We start from the raw sequence: 17,902 nt of genomic DNA, 5'->3' as shown, positions 1-17,902 counted from the left end.
GCTGGATGATGACAGGTGAGGGACCCACAGTCCATCCTTGATTGTCCCCAGTCTGGTCTCTGCTTCCAGGGACAGAGACCCAGGACCAGGTGTCTCAGGAGCGCCATTCCCAGGTGCGAAGGGGGTTTCCTGTGTGTCCTGGGAAGAGAAGAGATGGTGGGAGGTCAGGCAGCTGCAGCTCCTGGAAATGTTTCGAGGAGACCCTCCCTCTCTGTGTCCATTGGCTGAACTATGGCCCAGAGACATTCCGTGTACTCTTGAGCGTCCTGGGCAGTCTGTGTCCTCTGCCTGAGGACCTTCCTGTGGTCACCCTGCTTCCCCCATGGGTGGTGCCAAGCAGGGAATAGGGAGCTGCACAGGGACCCCTGACAGATCAGGGTGCTCCTAGGGCCCTAGAAGGAGTGGGCAGGACAGAGCAGGCATGTGGGAGGGACCCAGAAGGGTCTGTGGGAGAAAGGGATGGAAACCAGGCTCCTCCTGCCCCTCAGCCAAAACCAGCTTCAGGGTTTAGTGTCCTGTGTGTTGCCTGCATGTCCCTACATCGTCCCCTGGAGGCGAGTCTGGGGGCAGCATGAGGGCTGCCGACCAGGCTCCAAAGGATGAGGGTCCCTGAGCTCTGGGCAGAGGTGAGTGACTGGTCAGGTCGGGTCCTGGTCCCTGTGGGTCCTAGACTGTCTGACTCCATCCCAGGGCAGCATGAGCCCAGGGAGAAGACAGGCACAGTCTAGAAGATTCCTGCTCTTGTGTCAGGAGAATTGTCCACCCAGAGGGATTTTCTCCCTCAGCAGGAGCTCTCTGTCCTCGAGATTTCAAGGAATGACCTCGTAGGGGTCTCTTGAGCCTTTGGGGAAAAGGTGCCAGCCTGGGGGCTGGACCCCACAATGTCCTGTCTCCCCATCACAACAGGGAGGGGAGCCATCTGTGTCCCTGTCTCTCCTCTGCTCTAGGTCTCTCCACAGGAACCAGGAGCTGGGGTGGCCCTACCCAGAGACTCAGCCCCGGGGGAAACACAGGCAGATGCTGGGTTCTCCTGTCTCACCTACCTGGGAAGTTCCCCCTTGTTCCCCAGGACAACTTGGGCTACTGAGACATCTTCAGGGAGACATAGCAGGTGTCCCCACAGACCAGGGGTCCTCAGGATGAGGAGTCAGCTCCTGATATCTTTGGAGGTCAGGGTGGGGCTCTGAACTCCCCTGGTAGTAACCACATCCAGGTTTGTGATCCAGAATTTGTGCGCGGTCAGATCTCTGAGAGAAGAGGAAGGACACAGGCTGCCCAGCCAGGCCTTCCAAGGGAGAAGTCATTCACAAGATCCAGATAGGAGGGGGTGTCCATGTTGTGGGAATGAATGGGGGTCCGACCTCTAACTGTAGGAGGCCCCTGTCCTTCCTCCTGAATCTAGGAGGGGTAAAGGCCCGACAGCTTACAGGGACAGCTTCAGGCACATGCTGGCCTCCTCCCATGCTGATGCCAGTGGCCTCAGTCTGCAGGGAAGAGGCTCTGACCCCAGGTTCACATGGGGGGACATTGTGTGCTTTCCCTCATGCCTTCAGCGAGTATTTACTGGGCATCTGTGACGTGTCAGGCCTGGGCTGGATCCAGGGAACTCTACAGAGAACAGGACAAATGTGGGCCCTGGACTCATGGGGTTTACCCTGTACCAGGGCCAGCAGCACTAGAAAATCATGGCACTGAAGGGTCAATTATCAAAAAGAGAAGGGCCAGGAAGGGAAAGTGTCTGGTGCGACTGACGCATGTCAGGGGGTCTTTGCTGATGGGGGTCCTATGGAGCACTCCTGAGAAAGTGACCTTTTGGCTGAGACTGGAAGCATGAGTGGACCTTCGCCCCTTGAAAGACAGAGGGTGGGGAGGGACGAGCTGTCCACAGAGGGACCAGTCTCAATGGGCAGATGCCTGGCTGGCCAGAGGTGCTGACAGAATCCCGTGCGGGGAGCCTGGAGAGCCAGGAAGACTGTGAGTGAGTGAGCCTGGGGAGGGTCAGACCCTGCTGGGTGTGGGCAGGCTGAGGAAGGCTCCTGGCTGTGGCGCAGCTCTACCGCCCTCTGGTGGACAAGGAGGGAAACGTAGAAGACCAAGTAAGGGTGCCAAGCCATTCTTCATGTTTATTCAACATCAATCTGTGGATATTTCACATGGATCACATATCGTGTTAATACTCCATCATATTCCAGCTCTGTGAGTCCCAGTGCCTGCTGTTGTAAGTACATTGCCTTGCCTCTTCCCTCAGTAAATTGTCACCAAACTCCGATTTCCAGGAACATGTATCAATGTGTGTTGTCTCCAGTTAAGTTATACTGTGTGTGTCCCTGAGCAGCAGTGATTTGTGTGGCTGGAATGCTGGGTGGTGGGTCTGTGGGGAGAAGGAGGAGGAGCAGGGAGCTGGGTGCATCAGGAGGGGAAGGTTTGTGTCAAGAGGGCAGAGGGAGGAAGATGGATAAGTTAACTTTCCTTCTCACTCCCAGGACCTGGCATCAGCACAGGGTCCTCGACCTGGGAACACACAGCACCACACACCTCTCTGTGTCCCCGGGCCACGTGAGGTGGGAACTGCTTCTCTCCTATTCATCAGGATCTGGGCCTCCTGGGCCTCACAATGCTGAGATGACTTTACACTCAGAGTCTCACCCAGCACCTAGGAGTACCCCCACCTTAAGGCCTGTGTTCCTCCTCTCCCCCTCCCCCTCCCCCTTCCATCCCCATCCCTGGGTTTCTGTCCTGCACCACCTTCTCTCTAGGCCTCTGTGGCTGGCCTTGGCCAGTGGCCCCACCTACTCCTGCTTGAGGCAGCTGCTCCTGAGGTCGCCGGGGCCTCACAGTCTCTGGGCCCACTAGCCAGCATGTGTGGGCGGAGAGAAGTGAAGCTGAGATCACCGTTCTCCTAGGCACTGCACTCTCTGGATGGCCTGGAGTGATGTGTCAATGGAATCATTATTGTATCTCCTGGTAGAAATATTCCTCCCTTTGGAACTAACTTCTAGGTCAGCAGCACATAATGCCACAGGGACAGGAAACGACATTTTGCCGGTGGATCACGAGAGGTATAGTGAGCGGTACTACTCCCATTTCTAGCCCTCGATTCCTAGACATGAGAATCCTGGCTATGGGAGAAACCGCACAGACTGGATGTAGACTCAGAGCATGTAGAACTTCCTGGAGTCCTTCCCTCCAACCCAAGCTGGTGCTGTCACTGAGTGTCCAAAAGTCAAGCCCCACTTTTCACTCAAAATAGCTTCTTCAGGATTATGATGAATGTGCGCACACACTGCTGCATTTTATTTGCTCTGAAGTGAGTCCCTTGATCAGAAGCAGTGCTGTGTGGAACACTGTGGCAGTTGAGAAGGCATTCTGTGAACCCATGGATGGTCATTTCATCAGGAGCTTTGTGTGTAGGGAAGGCAAATCTGTATCCAGAGTGAGTATCCATCCAGTAAGAACAAAACAGTGCTCCTTCCATCCTGGAAATGGTCGTCATCAACCTGCCAGCAGACAGCTGTCTGGTCACCCTGGGGAATGGGGCCATACCAGGGAGCTGGCAAATGGAGCACTCAGCGGTGGCCATGGCTAGGTTAGCCTTGGTGAGCCGAAGTTCATAATGCTGAGCCAGTGCATAAACCACCCCCACTGTGGCCACTTTGTTCATGAGCCACCCAGGGAATGACAGGTTGGCTAGGGAAAGAGGCTGACTGATTGATAGCCACAGAACAGGCCACCGATACACTTAAGTATTAAAATCTTCCCATGCTGAAGTGCATGGTGAGCGTTCAGAATAATCTATCCACATACCTTCTCCCCAGACCTCCTTGTCACCGATTTTCCAACCATGTTCCTTCCAAGTGTCTGACCATGTAACCATATCATTAGCCACAACCCGTGAGTCGGTACACAACCATACCCAGGCCGTGTCTCCTTCCAAGCACAATGAACAACAGGTGCACTTCCTGAAGCTCTCCCCACCAAGAGGATTTCCCTTCACTCCGACCATCAGGAATGTTCCAAAAAAGGGCTGTCATGCTGGAGCTGTCCACTTTGGAGTGCTGTCTGCCTGGCATGCAGAACCATCTGTAAACCAGGCCTGAGGTTTCTCTTCCTCCATCAACTGATCATAGACGGCTCGCCATGAGGCCACAGATGTGGCTGGGAGAGAGAAGGCAGTGCTGCAGGAGTGGGGAGTGTGGGCATCTGGGCCACGTCTTCACATACTGCATGTGCCTTCAGATCCTGGCCAAGCTTGATCATCTCATTGCCCACTTCCATTTGATGATGGAGTGCTGCTCTGTATGCCTGGCTGTAGGGCCTGGTGTGTCTCCCAGTCCATGATGGAATTAGGGTCAGTGCAGAGCCTGTGTCCAGTAACCTCCAAAGGGCCTGGGTATATTTCCTTTTCCCCAGCACATAGGCCACCCAGGTCACATGGTAACTGGGTGGTCCCTGGTTAAGCATTTAGTCCCTACTAAGGTTCAGTGGCAAGCCAAAAGCTGCCTCCCCAGCATAGCTCTCCCTGGGAGGTGCATCTGGGATGTGATGTCACTTTTCCTGGGCACGGGATCTTCTTTCTGGCAAAAGCATGTCTATCATTTTATCTAGGGATGGTGGTTATTTTCCTCCCAAAACCTTGACTCCATCCGTGCCCAGGGTACTTGAGAACATTTGTGACTCAAGTGAGCCCAACAGTTCATGTGTGTGTGCATGAAAGAGAGCAGACAGGCAGATACCTTCATGTGTCCTGATGTTGCCCTGTGGTGGACATGAGGGGATTTGTACCCTCATCAGGCTTAACACCAGGCACCTGACCAGGGTTCAGATCAGTGCCTTGGATACTGACCCCTCAGCAGAGAAGGGCTCTCACCTCTCACCTACAGGGACAGTCAGTGCAGGCCTCCAGCCACCCTGGGTCTATCCTGCAGCACAGAACTCTGGTGGGACTGGATGGGCCACAGTCTTCTGGCCCCACACTTTAAAATCATAAAAATACTGAATTTTATGTTGTATGAATTTTATCTCAAACAAAAAGCTGGGAAAGAAACCTACATATCACCTTGTATAAAGCTGGCACCAGCACACCACTGGGAGTGCATGTGAATGTCCATTTCTTCATATCACTATGATATGAATCACGCCCATAGTGATTATGTGAGAGTAGAAGCGGGTGTCCCCCCATTTATCTATCTTTCTCCCCTTATTCATTCTCTGAACACTGATAGCCATTTTCCTGTAGTGGGGCCCTTGAGAAATACACCAAGGCTCATCCTGTCTCTGCCTTGGAAACTCGGGGATCCGTAGGACACATGATGTGAGCATAGGTAGCTGCCCCCAAATGTGTTAGCGCAGCAGAGTCAGAGGTGGGCATTCTGAGGGGGTTCACTGTGTCTACCTGTGGAGGTTGGGATGACCTTGTGGCCAGATGGCCAATGAAGTTGGCTATATAGAAGGAGCAGATTCATAAAGAAAGGGGGAGAGGGCACCCCAGTCAGGGACCATGTGAGCAAATACAGAGAGGCAAGAACAAGTCTTGGTGGACCAAGAATTATGAGGGGGCCGTATATGTACAGATGGGATGATAAGGAGCCGGTCATGGGGGAAGGTGAGACAAAACAGAAGCCTATCTGAAGAGTTGGTGTGTTTTCTGGGTCTTTCCACCAGAGCCTGAGGTGGGGGGGACAGGAGGGCTCAGGACACTGGGAGAGGTAGCTGAGAGAAGATACACCCGTGATGTGTCTGCTTCTCTGCTCGTATCAGCTGCCCCCATTTTCTATCTTCCTGTGTCCCAACTGCTGCTTGCAAGGGGAAAAAGGATGGGAGCTGTCCGTGGTCCCTTTGTCTCTGAGGCACTGTGAGGCCAGCCAAGTGCTCTTCTGACTGGGTAGGGGCTCTTGCGAATCTCATTCTTTCCTCTTGATATTGTCCCCCAAAACATCCCACCACAACTCCCCTCTCCTAGGAGACAGGGATGGGAGGGTGTGCAGAGAGGATAATTTAGACATAATATTTTCAATGTTTGCCCAAGGAAAGAACAGAGTTTGAGGTGAATTTCTGCGAAGAGAGAATCTCCACAAGCAGAAAAACAACAAATGAAGGGAAGAGCTCTCTTTATTCAGATCCTTTCCAGGTGATCCACAGTGGGTCACAGACCTGTTAAAGATTTAGAAGTTTTTTTCTCAACAGAGGATGGCACTGCCCCCCACTCAGAGCATTTGGAAGTGTGTGTTGGGGATGGTATGTTAGCTCCATCAGTGACTTAGGAATTAGAGAGTGGAGACAAAGAAGTAATAAAGGTGGTAAGAGGCTCAGGTCTGTCCCACATAACAAAGACTTTCCCAACCAAATGCCAATATCTCCTCAAGAGAAGCAAATCGATTGACTTTCTTTTTCTTTTCTTTTCTTTTCTTTTCTTTTTTTTTTAAGATTTTTTTCAATTTATTTGAGAGAGAAAGAGAACACACACAAGTCAGGGGGAAGGGCAGAGGGTGAGGGAGAAGCAGACTCCCTGCTGAGCAAGGAGCCTGACTCTGGCTGATCCCAGGACCCCAGGATCATGACCTGGGCTGAAGGCAGATGCTTAACCAACTGAGCCACCCAGGCATCCCTCTTTTCTTTACTTTTTTTTTTCTTCGTTAAGATATGTGTTTTTAGAAAGGTAAAAAGGCAAGACAAAACCAGAGAGGGAGACAAACCATAGGAGACTATTAATCATGGAAACAAACTGAGGGTTGTTGAAGGGGAGGGAGGTGGGGGAATGGGGTAACTGGGTGATGGACTGTAAGGGGGACATGTGATGTAATGAGCACTGGATGTTGGTGCAAATGGCAAGATTTCTTTCTTTTTTGCGGCTGAATAGTATTCTACTATCTATCTATCTATCTATCTATCTATCTATCTATCTATCTAATACTTTGGGCAGGAAATTCAGCTTGGTAATGCCTGATCCATTTTGCTAGCATTTTATTTGGGGATTTTTCATCCCTGGTCATGAGAAAGGCCTACACGTTTACTTCCTCATTCTTTCCCGGTCTGGTTTTGACATGAAGGTTTTACCACCACATAAAATGAAGTTTGTGAATATTCCTTCTTTGACTTGTTCTCTGGAAAAATGGTTGAAGGTTGGAATGAGCTGATCTTTGATTGTTTTGTAGAGGTTGCTTTTTTGTGTGACCTGAAGAGATTTTATACTTCTTTTTTTGTTAAGTAACATGAACATTGCAGTGAATTTCTGCATGGGTGTGTGCCTATGAAACCACTGCCCAGCTCAAAGCAGAGAACGTTCCCCACACCAGGAAATGCTTTCATGCCATTAGGACCTTCACCATCACCTCCATTCTGACCTCTACTGCCAAAGACTGGTTTTGCCTCTTTGGAAACTTTACACAAGTAGAATCAATTTGTTCGCTTCTGCATTTGGCTGCTCTCCTTCAGCACTGTGTTGTGGGATTTTTTTTTAAAGATTTTATTTATTTATTTGACAGAGAGAGATCACAAGTAGGCAGAGAGGCAGGCAGAGAGGGAGAAGGAAGCAGGCTTCCCGCCGAGCAGAGAGCCTGATGTGGGGCTCAATCCCAGGACCCTGAGACCATGACCTGAGCTGAAGACAGAGGCTCAACCCTCTGAGCCACACAGGTGCCCCTGTGTTGTGGGATTTATCCACGTTGTGTTGTAGCCTCAATTCACTCTGTTTTCATGTCACTTAATTGTTCTTTTGTTTGAATACAGCACAGTATTTGCCCATTGTACTGTTGGGCATTTGGATTCCTCTACTCTTTGGCTCTTCTGAATAATACTGATAAGAATATTCTTATGCATGTGTGTCTAACTCATTTCCTTGGGGGCAGGTACCACGGTATTCACTGGAACATCTTCTAAAATATATAGAAATTTTAGATCCTCCCGCCGAATAGTTGAACCAATCTTTAGCCCTACCAGCAGTGTTTACACGTTCCAATGTTCCAGTTCTTTGCATTGTCAGTCCTTTTAATTTCAGCTCTTCTCGTGTGGCTGACAGAATAGTTCCCACTGGCTCTACTGTGTGCTTCCCAGATAAACAATAAAGCAAATGCAGCTCTTCATATGCTTGCTGGCTGTTTTCCCATGTTCTACTGTTCAGTGTCTCTTAGAGTTATCAGCCATCTTAAAAAAACTGGACTGTCCGTCTTTTTCTTTTTTTTTTTTTTAAAGATTTTTTATTTATTTATTTGACAGAGAGAGATCACAAGCAGGCAGAGAGGCAGGCAGAGAGAGAGGAGGAAGCAGGTTCTCTGCTGAGCAGAGAGCCCGATGCGGGGCTCGATCCCAGGACCCTGAGATCATGACCTGAGCCTAAGGCAGAGGCTTAACCCGCTGAGCCACCCAGGCGCCCCTTCTTTTTTTTTTTTAAGATTATTTATTTATTTATTTATTTGACAGATCACAAGTAGGCAGAGAGGCAGGCAGAAAGAGAGAGGAGGAAGCAGGCTCCCTGCTAAGTAGAGAGCCAGATGTGGGGCTCGATCCCAGGACCCTGGGATCATGACCTGAGCTGAAGGCAGAGGCTTTAACCCACTGAGCCACCCTGGCGCCCCTGTCCGTCTTTTTCTTATTGCTTTTGGAGGATTTTGTAATGCACTTCGGACATGGCTTCATCATCATACAGAGACACACACAACCTATGTGTAACTTGTATACGTATGAAAGACAGAGGGAGAGAGAACTGGCTGTCTTTGAAGGCCAGAAATTCTAATTTTAATAAATTTAAATCAGTTTCTAAGAGATTGTATGGTGTGAGTTAGGGGCCTATTTTTTCCTCCATAGAGATATTCATATTCATTTTATTTTATTGTTTTTAAATATTTTATTTATTTATTTGTCAGAGAGAGAGAGAACACAAGCAGGAAGAGCAGCAGGCAGAGGGAGAAGCAGACTTCCCTCTGAGCAAGGAGCTCGATGCAGGGCTAGATCCCAGGGCCCTGGGATCATGACCTGAGCCGAAGGTAGACACTTAACTGACTGAGCCACCCAGGTGCCTCCCGCATATTCATTTTAAAGCCATCTGTGTTTTCTGTGAGTGCACACATGTGGCACCTACATGTATGTGTGTGTGCATGAGTGTGTATGTGTGTGTGTAAAACCATTTTAACTATTAACTAAATTTCCTTTAATAGTTATAGTACAGGGGCACCTGGGTGACTCAGTGGGTTAAGCCTCTGCCTTTGGCTCAGGTCATGATCCCAGGGTCCTGGGATGGAGCCCCGAATCAGCCTTTCTGCTCAGCAGGGAGCCTGCTTCCCCCCTCCGCCGGCCTGCCTCTCTGCCTACTTGTGATCTCTGTCAAATAAATAAATAAAATCTTTAAAAAAATAGTTATAGTACAGGTCAGATTTCCTATTTCTTCATGAGTTAGTTTATGTGATTTCTGATTTTACTAGGAACGTTGTCAATTCTGTCAAAATTATGAGTTTATGGCTGTGAAGATGTTTTCGACTCTTCAATCTCCACTGAAGATTTAGCAATGGCCACGATTCCCCTCGGCTAATGTAGCTGGTTTGTGCTTCCTCTGTTGTTTTGCTGATGCATTTTTCCAGGGGTGTTAAAAATTGATAAGCTTTTTCAAGAAAGGAATTTTGGGATTTGTGGATCTTCTTGATTCTGTGTATGTCCTCTAGTTCATTATTTTTTCCTCTCAAGCTTATGTTCACTTTCCTCTTTCCCTTTGTTCTTCCCCAACTCCTTTAGCTGAACAATGAACTCATTTGTGATCAACCTTTTCCAGTATCAGCATTTATGGTAATGAAATCCCTTTGGAGCACCACTTTAGCTGTGTCCCTTAAGTTTTGCTAGAAGCATATTTTTAACCAAGTACCAAATATGAGCTGTGTGGCTCAGTCTCCCATGCACAGAGGAACAACTGCCCTGGGCCCAGCCTCTATTCAGGGTGCGCTGCCCTTGCAGAGTCTCCAGGGTGACTAGGACGGGACCCTTGGCAGATGGACACATGGTAGTAGTCATGGCAAACCAGGGTCAGCACCTCCTGTAAGACATGGGAGAGCCCTCCTTTCCCAGTCCTGGAGATAGAAATATTTTCTGATGTGTCTCTTAGACACACGTCGAAAGGACTTGGCTCCTCCAAATTTACGTCCTTAGGGGGTCCAGCCATGCCAGGGATGAGAAGGATATAGTGAGTGGCCTGAGCAGGGCAGGCTGGGCAAAGGCACCTCCTCTTGGACAGTGTCCCCAGGAATACCTTTGGGAGGAAGAACCTGCAGGGCCCAGATGGACCCCATTTAATCCCTTTCCCCCCAACCTCCCTTTCCCCTTTCTTTGATTCTGTATATTTCTTGGACCCAGGTCTTGTCCCCAGGCTTCTCTGGGGAACTGAGTTGACAATGGAGGGACGGAGTTTATTCCATCTATAATAACATCAAAAAGACTAAAATGTTTAGAAATAAACTTAACCAAGTAGGTGAAGGATGTATACACTGAAAGCTACCAGGTGTTCAGAAGAAATTAAAGGGGCGCCTGGGTGGCTCAGCTGGTTAAACAACTGCCTTTGGCTCAGGTCATGATCCTGGAGTCCCGGGATCGAGTCCTGTATCGGGTTCCCTGCTCGGCAGAGACCGCTTCTCCCTCTGACCCTCACCCTTCTTATGCTCTCTCTCTCTCTCAAATAAACAAATAAATAAAATCTTAAAAAAATTTTATTAATACATAATATGTTCATTGTTAAAAGTTTATTAAAAAAAGAAAGAAATTAAAGAAGACTCAAATAAGTAGAAAGACATCCATGTTCATGGATTGAAAGGGTTAATATTCAGATGTCAACATTACCCCAAACTATATACATATTTGGTACAATCCCTATGAAAAATGCCAGTGAACTTTTTTGCATAAATAGGAAAATCCATCCTAAAATTCATATAGAATCTCAAATAATAGTTAAGACAATCTTTAAAAAAGAACAAAATTGGGGCACCTGGGTAGCTCAGTGGGTTAAAGCCTCTGCCTTCGGTTCAGCTCATGGTCCCAGGGTCCTGGGATTGAGCCCCGCATCGGACTCTCTACTCAGCGGGGAGACTGCTTCCTCCTCTCTCTCTGCCTGCCTCTCTGCCTGCCTCTCTGCCTACTTGTGATCTCTGTCTGTCAAATAAATAAATAAATAAATAAATAAATAAAATATTTTTTAAAATAAAAAATAAAAATAAAAAAGAACAAAATTGGAGGTCTCATGCTTCCCAATTTCAAAACTTATACAAAGCCAAAAGAAAATAGTATGGTGCTGGGATAAAGACAGACATATAGATACCATGGAATACAATAGGAATACAATACAACAGATGAAATAGGAATACAATACAATACAATACAATAGGAATACAATACAACAGATGAAAGCACCAATTATTGGATGAAATGATTTTAGACAAGGGCGCCAAGTCTTTTAATGGAGAAAGGACCATCTTTTCAACAAAAAGAGTGTTGGAAAACTAGATATCCAGATGCAAAATAATGAAGGTGGGCCACTGCCTCACACCACCTACAGAAATTAACTCAAAATGGATCAAATTCTAAAGGTAAGACCTAAAACTATAGGACTCTTAAAAGGAAAGGTGGGGCAAGCCTATATGACGTTGGATTTGGCAGTGATTTCTTGAATAGAACACTGAGAACACGGGCAAAAAAGAAAAAAAAAATAGATAAGCCAAACTTGCATCAACATTAAAGAAAAAAGCCCAGTCATCAAAGGACACAATTAACAGAGTAGAAGGCAATCTATGGACTTGCTAGAGCAGGCAGTTAGCTAGATGTGAGCTGGAGGCCAGGATGGTGTAAACAGTGGTTTCATGGTTTCCCCACCTCCCGGGGCCAAGAGCAGCAGGTGCAGAGCATGCGCTCTCCTGTCCAGCTTGTGTCCTACAATAACCTGTAGTTTCATTATAATATATTTACACTGTCATTTGGACACCCTTTCCCCCCACCCCGCCCCCACCCCGTGGCCAACAGTTCCTGCAAGAATCTTGTAGGCCAAAAACTCCTCCTCCCAACTGGTGGAGGGAGTCTCTTAGGTGATGGGGAACAACCCTAGCTATGACCTATAAACTATACAAACATAAAGAGACACCCCTGAGCCTGGGGCAGTTGCCACTTCTGGGCCTGCCCACTCTCCCATCTCGCGAGTGTCCTATCCTTGATAAACTGCTTTGTGCCTACTTCCTTCCTTCGGTCCATCTTTATTCAAGCACAGGTCCTCCTGTAAACCTTTTGTGGGGAATCCAAGAACCCAGACCTCCACTCACATAGCACTTACCTCCCACCAGTAACAGAATGAAAGAAAATAACTTGCAAATCATGTATCAGACAAAGGGTTAATGACCAGAATATGCAAAGAACTCCTACCACTCAGCAACAACTAAACCAAATTAAAACCTGATTTTAAAATGGGCAAAGCTGGGGCACCTGGGTGGCTCAGTGGGTTAAGCCTCTGCCTTTGGTTGGGAGCCTGCTTCCCCCTCTCTTTCTGCCTGCCTCTCTGCCTGCTTGTGATATCTCTCTCTGTCAAATAAATAAATAAAATCTTTAAAAAATAAAAAAATAATAAAATGGGCAAAGCTCTTGAATAGACATTTCTCCAAAGAAGATATACAAATGGCCAAAAACCACATAAAAAGCAGCTCAACATCACCAATCATTGGGGAGAAGCAAATTAAAACTACACTGAGCTATCCCTCACACCAGTTAAAGTGGCTAGTGTCAAAGGAGCCCAGGAAACAACTACTGGAGAGGATGTGGAGAAGCTGGAACCTTGTGCATGTTTGACAGGACAGTAAAATGGCCATAATAGATTTTCCAAAATTGTGATTTTCCAAATACTCTACATAAAAACGCCATATGGTCTGGTAATTTCACTTCTGGGTATATATGCTAAAAAAATGAAAGCAGGAACTGAAAGAGATATTTGTACACCCATCTTCGTAGCAGCACTATTCACGATAGCCAAAATGCAGAAACAACCCAATTAATGGATAAACACAATAAACAACTGAATTAATGGATAAACACAATAGACTATCATTCAGGCTTCTGACCATCCTGGGCAGCCTCTGTCCTCTGCTGGGGGACTTTCCTGTGGTCACTTGCCTTTACCCATGGGTGGTGCCAGGCAGGGAGTGGGGAGCTGCAAAGGGACATTTGACAGAGCAGAGTCCTTAGAGGCCTCAGGAAGGAACACACAGGACAGAACAGGCACATGGTAGGGACCCTTAAGTGTCTTTTGGAACAGAGGATAGAAGTCAGGCTCCTGTTCCCGCCTCCTCAGCCAAAACCAGTTTCGTATGTGAATTTCCTGTGTTGTCTGCACGTCCCAAAGTCGCCCCCTGGAGGTGATGTCAGGGGCTGCACCAGGGATGCTGACCAGGCTCTAAAGGAGCCTGAGCCCTGGGCAGAGATGGGCTGACCTCAAGGCTAAGGGGCTGGTCAACCCTGATCCTGGTCTTTGTGGGTCCCAGGCTTCTTGACTTCATCCCAGTTGTGGGGTAAGCCCCAGGAAAGGACAGTTGTTGTCCAGAAGATTTGTGATCCAACTTCAGGAGAACTGTCTACCCTGGGGGATGTGTTGCCTCTGGTGGTGCTCTCTGTTTCTAGGAAGGGCCAATGAAGGGTCTCTTTCGGCTTTTGGGAGAGGGCACGTTAGAATGCCCTGTTCCCCCATCACAACACTGGGACCTGTTGCATTCAAGTCATAGGTGTCCTCTCTTGCTCTAGGCCTCCCTATTGGACCCAGGAGCTAGAGCAGCTCTACCTGGAGACTCAACCAGGAAGTCTGGCCACCACCCTCTGAGATGGAAACAAATTCAGATACTGGGTTCTCCTGTCCCATCCTGCGTGGGAAGTTCCCCTCATTTCCCAGGACTCCTGGAGTGGTAAGATATCTTCAGGGGATCATAGCCAGGTATCCCCACAGACCAGAGACCCTAGGGATGAGGAGTCACCTCCTGACTTCCTTTAGGGTCAGAGTGGGACCCTGACCTCCCCTGATGGTAACTCCACCTGGGGTCAAGATCGAGAGTTTGTTCTAGATCAAATCTCTGAAGGAAGAGGGAAGACACAGGCTGCCCACCCAGGATCCCCGGGGAGAGAAGAAGTGGCTCACAAGGTAGAGACGGAGTGGGGGATGTCTGTGTCTGGGAAAGAGTGGCTATCCGATGCTCACTGTTAGGCCTCTGTCCCCTCCTTCCTGAATATAGGAGGGGTAAAGACCCATCCCTGGGACAGCCTTGGGCACATGCTGATTTGCTCCCATGCTGATGTCAGTATTACTACAGGGAACAGACTCTGACCGCCGGTATTACATGTGGGTGACATGCTTCTATGGTGTGGTTTTCCTTATCGATTTCACATGTGTTTATGGAACTTCTCTTGCTGGGTGCAGACAGGGGCGCCTGGGTATCCGACCTGGCTGCCTTCTCATCCTCCAAGACATTGTCGCTGGAGCAGTGTCTGTTCAGAGTACAGGCATGAGGAGAGGACCTCCCCATTTCTCATCAGGGGCTTAGCTGCAGGTCACCTGTGCCCTGCCTCCGAGTGCTGCTGTCCTGTCTGGTACCTTGACACACCTTGTCTTCCCATTGCCTCAGCACAGCCTCCCCGGCGCAGGGATCGGGGCCTCCAGGGTGCCTCCAGCTGACCGAATTCCTGTGATGGTGCAAATTGAACCACAAAGCAGCCCCCGGGGGCCCCACCAACCAGGGCCCCACCCAGGAGCCCTGCCAATCAGGCCCCACCCACTCGCAGGGATAACCCGTGCCCTGTACGCCCACAGAGTCCAGAGCTGGACGGGTGTTTGGTGAAGACATTGAAAAGATCGCTCCCTTAAAATATGGAGCATCAGAGGCTCCTGTGGTTCAGAGATCGGCCCAGGTTGGAGGGTAGGGCGCTGTCAGTGCACGGGTGCTGGGAACCAGACCCACACTGGCCAGTCCCTGACTAAAGTCCATTTTGTGGGGTGTAGATTCATACTTAAGGAATGATGCCAAGGTATATGATTCTGAAGATAAAGAGACACTCCTATGATATAATGTACTTTTTTGAGAGAGAGAGAGTACACCTGGGACGTGAGGGGAAGGGGGAGAGTCAGAGGGAGAAAGAGAATCTTAAGCAAGCTCCATGCCCATCGTGGAGCCCGCTGGGGGCTCAGTCTCACCCCTGAGACCTCAGTGGAAATCAAGAGTCCGCCCCTTAACCACGGGAGGCACCCAGGTGCCCCTGATGTTCTTGTTATTCCTTCCAAATGATAGTATGACTTTGCTAAGATGCCTCTCAAATGGTGAGAACATCAGAGAACACAGTCTAATGACATTGCGGATAGATTTGAGCTCATGTTATATTTTTGCATCCTGATGTCTAGTGTTCCTTCAGCCGACTTGACAGTATAACCCAGTGGGTGTCCTTCTGATTTGTGGTTACACTCTTTGCAAAACCAGTCGTCCAGCTGGTGAGTCACAGGCACCCATAAATTAATCTCCCTTAAATATGCCTCTTTCGGAACCTGACCATGCCCTTTGCCCCGGCTGATGCTTACTGTCTCTTCTCCAGGCCCTCTTTGCTCTTCCCCCAGCAGGAGCACTCCACTAGAGGGCACTCACACTCCTCCCTGAACCCAGATCCACCTTTCCCATATCCTGAGACAAATGCAAGTGTTTTCACTGCCATAACCCCCAACCCTCAAATATTCTCTAGATTTGCTCAAGGTGAAGTTCCAGGGACAGAAATCAGGGTCCCCAGAAAAGAACCTCACATTGGAGGAGATGTGGCAGAATGGACTGGGGACCTGGAACCAACCCCAGGTCCAATTCATTGGAGAGGGGATGGTGCCGGGACAGTGAGCAACATAGGCTGGATGCTCAGGGCCCAGATGCCCCAGCCCCACGTGTAGGCCCTGGGGAAAATGACTGTGAGCCTGTGTCCCTAAAGGCCCTGTCACTTAGGACCTGTGCAGGAGGGCCTTGGCGGGACTTCTGTGGAACCTTCCAGACTAGGCCTCCTGGATATTCCTTAGCTGGAAGAGCCAGGAGAGATGTATCATTCACCATGGCACAGAATCTCTCCGGGCCTGAGGGAGGAGGTGGTGTCCAGGCTTCACTCCCAACTCCACATCAGGCCCCAAGATTTTGGTGGAGTTGAGGTCTTGCCTGGCCTGGCTCTGCAGGACACCATTGCTGGGCTCTGGGGAACTCAGCCTCCCCACCCCGTGACTGCAGTGCAGGAATGAGACCCCAAAGTCCCTTCAGACTTGGACAGTTAAGGAACACAGGTGAATCAGAGAGGGATGTTGAGGAGAGACCTTCATTTCTGGAGGTAGGAGTGGCTAGGGGATGGGCACACACGTGGGAGGCAGCCTGTTTGCTGCTGCCACTGAATCACTGAGAGGGTTTCCTCTGGAGAGTGCAGCCTTTTCCCTGCAAACATTTGCTCAGCTCCCACCTCGGTGCTGCTAGCTGACGTGCCCCATTCCTGTTCAACAAGACAGTCCTACATCAGCTCATTGTCCCCATCACACCTGGGCAGCCCAGCTGTCCCGGCCTCTTGGGTCCTCAGAACAATCATTGCACCTCAGGCTTTCTGTACTGATCATCAATCATCTGCCAGGAGTGGGCAGCTGCCCCACAAAGGAGAGGATACAGGGACAATTTTAGCCACTCTGCAAGCCTGCAAGTCCATCTGTGGGAGAGGAACCAGAAAAATGACAGAACTTCATGCTCATTTCAGCTTGGATAGTGTGTCCCTGGGAAATCCACTGGGGAATGCATGGGTATTTTCTTTTTTTCTAGTCACAGGCTTTTGAATTTGGGATGATGAATTTCCTTTGGTTGTCACCGTCAATCTCAACCTCACCCATCTGGGGCACAGACTGCAAATTCCACACCTAGTGCCGGTTTGGTACTGGGGCCAAGACACTGGCAGCCTGGCTCAGGGCACCCTCCGTGCACAGCTGCTGCAGAGATGTGCTGTTCCTCCCTGAGCATCAGCACACAGCTCCACGGTGCCCAGCTCCATGGTACCTGCCCTCCCCCCTGCAGACCCCCACCCCTCAGAGACTTCTGCCCCAGGGACATTATGTGGGTCATTCCCACACTGCTGCTGCCTGTCTGGAGCTGTCCAGGATCCTGTAGGTTCCCTGAGGTGTAGGTGTGTGTCTGTGCCTGTGTGATAAGCCCTTGCACGCATTCAAAATCTGAAGTTGAGGGAATTTGAGATTCATTCAATATATACTTATTTTGCATTCAAGGATTCATAGTTAGGACTCCATATCAAATAAGCAAGGGTTCATGTTGTATTGAATCCTTCTTCTTAATCTTCCTGCCCTCCCAGTGCTGGAGTGAGCCGTCCGCACCCTCCACCCACCTCTTGCAGCTCCTCAGACTTGGCCATAGGAACATACACACCAGGAATCTCCATTCTCTTTCTCTTTTCTTTTTAAGATTTTACTTATTTATTTGTCAGAAAGAGAGAAGGGACAAGCAAGGGAGTGGCAGGCGGAGGAAGAAGCTGGCTCCCCACTGAGCAGGGAGCCTGGTATGGGACTCAATCCCAGGACCCTGGGATCATGACCTGAGCCGAAGGGAGACACCTAACTGACTGAGCCACCCAGGCATCCAAAGGAATCTCCATTCTCAAAAACCACCCTGCTGTGTCATTCTCAAGAGCACTGAGGATCTGAGAATGTTTCCCAAAATAGTAAAATTCTACAGATTCTGCCAAGAGGACAGATCACGGTCATGTTGTTTTATAGGAGATTTGCAGATCAGTCCTCCTTATCCTAATCTACAAAACTAAAGCAAAGCAACCTAAGTGTCCATCCACGGATGAATGGGTAAAGAAAATGTGGTATGAATGTAAAATGGAGTGTTATTCAGCTGTTTTT

At 49.0% G+C, this 17,902-nt stretch overlaps 1 long non-coding RNA gene across 1 annotated transcript in view; it reads left to right on the top strand.

The window, feature by feature from the left end:
• The window catches only part of LOC125088640 (uncharacterized), a 103,411-nt gene extending 85,857 nt beyond the window's left edge, over positions 1 to 17,554 (top strand). The window contains exon 3 of the long non-coding RNA XR_007123748.1: positions 13,744 to 17,554. This is a non-coding gene — a long non-coding RNA (uncharacterized LOC125088640). The remainder of the gene's footprint in view (positions 1 to 13,743) is intronic.
• The last annotated feature ends 348 nt before the right edge of the window (positions 17,555 to 17,902 follow it).

Source organism: Lutra lutra, chromosome 17 (genome assembly GCF_902655055.1).
Source record: "Lutra lutra chromosome 17, mLutLut1.2, whole genome shotgun sequence".
Lineage (NCBI taxonomy): Eukaryota > Metazoa > Chordata > Mammalia > Carnivora > Mustelidae > Lutra > Lutra lutra.
This window is presented reverse-complemented; position numbering and strand designations above follow the sequence as displayed.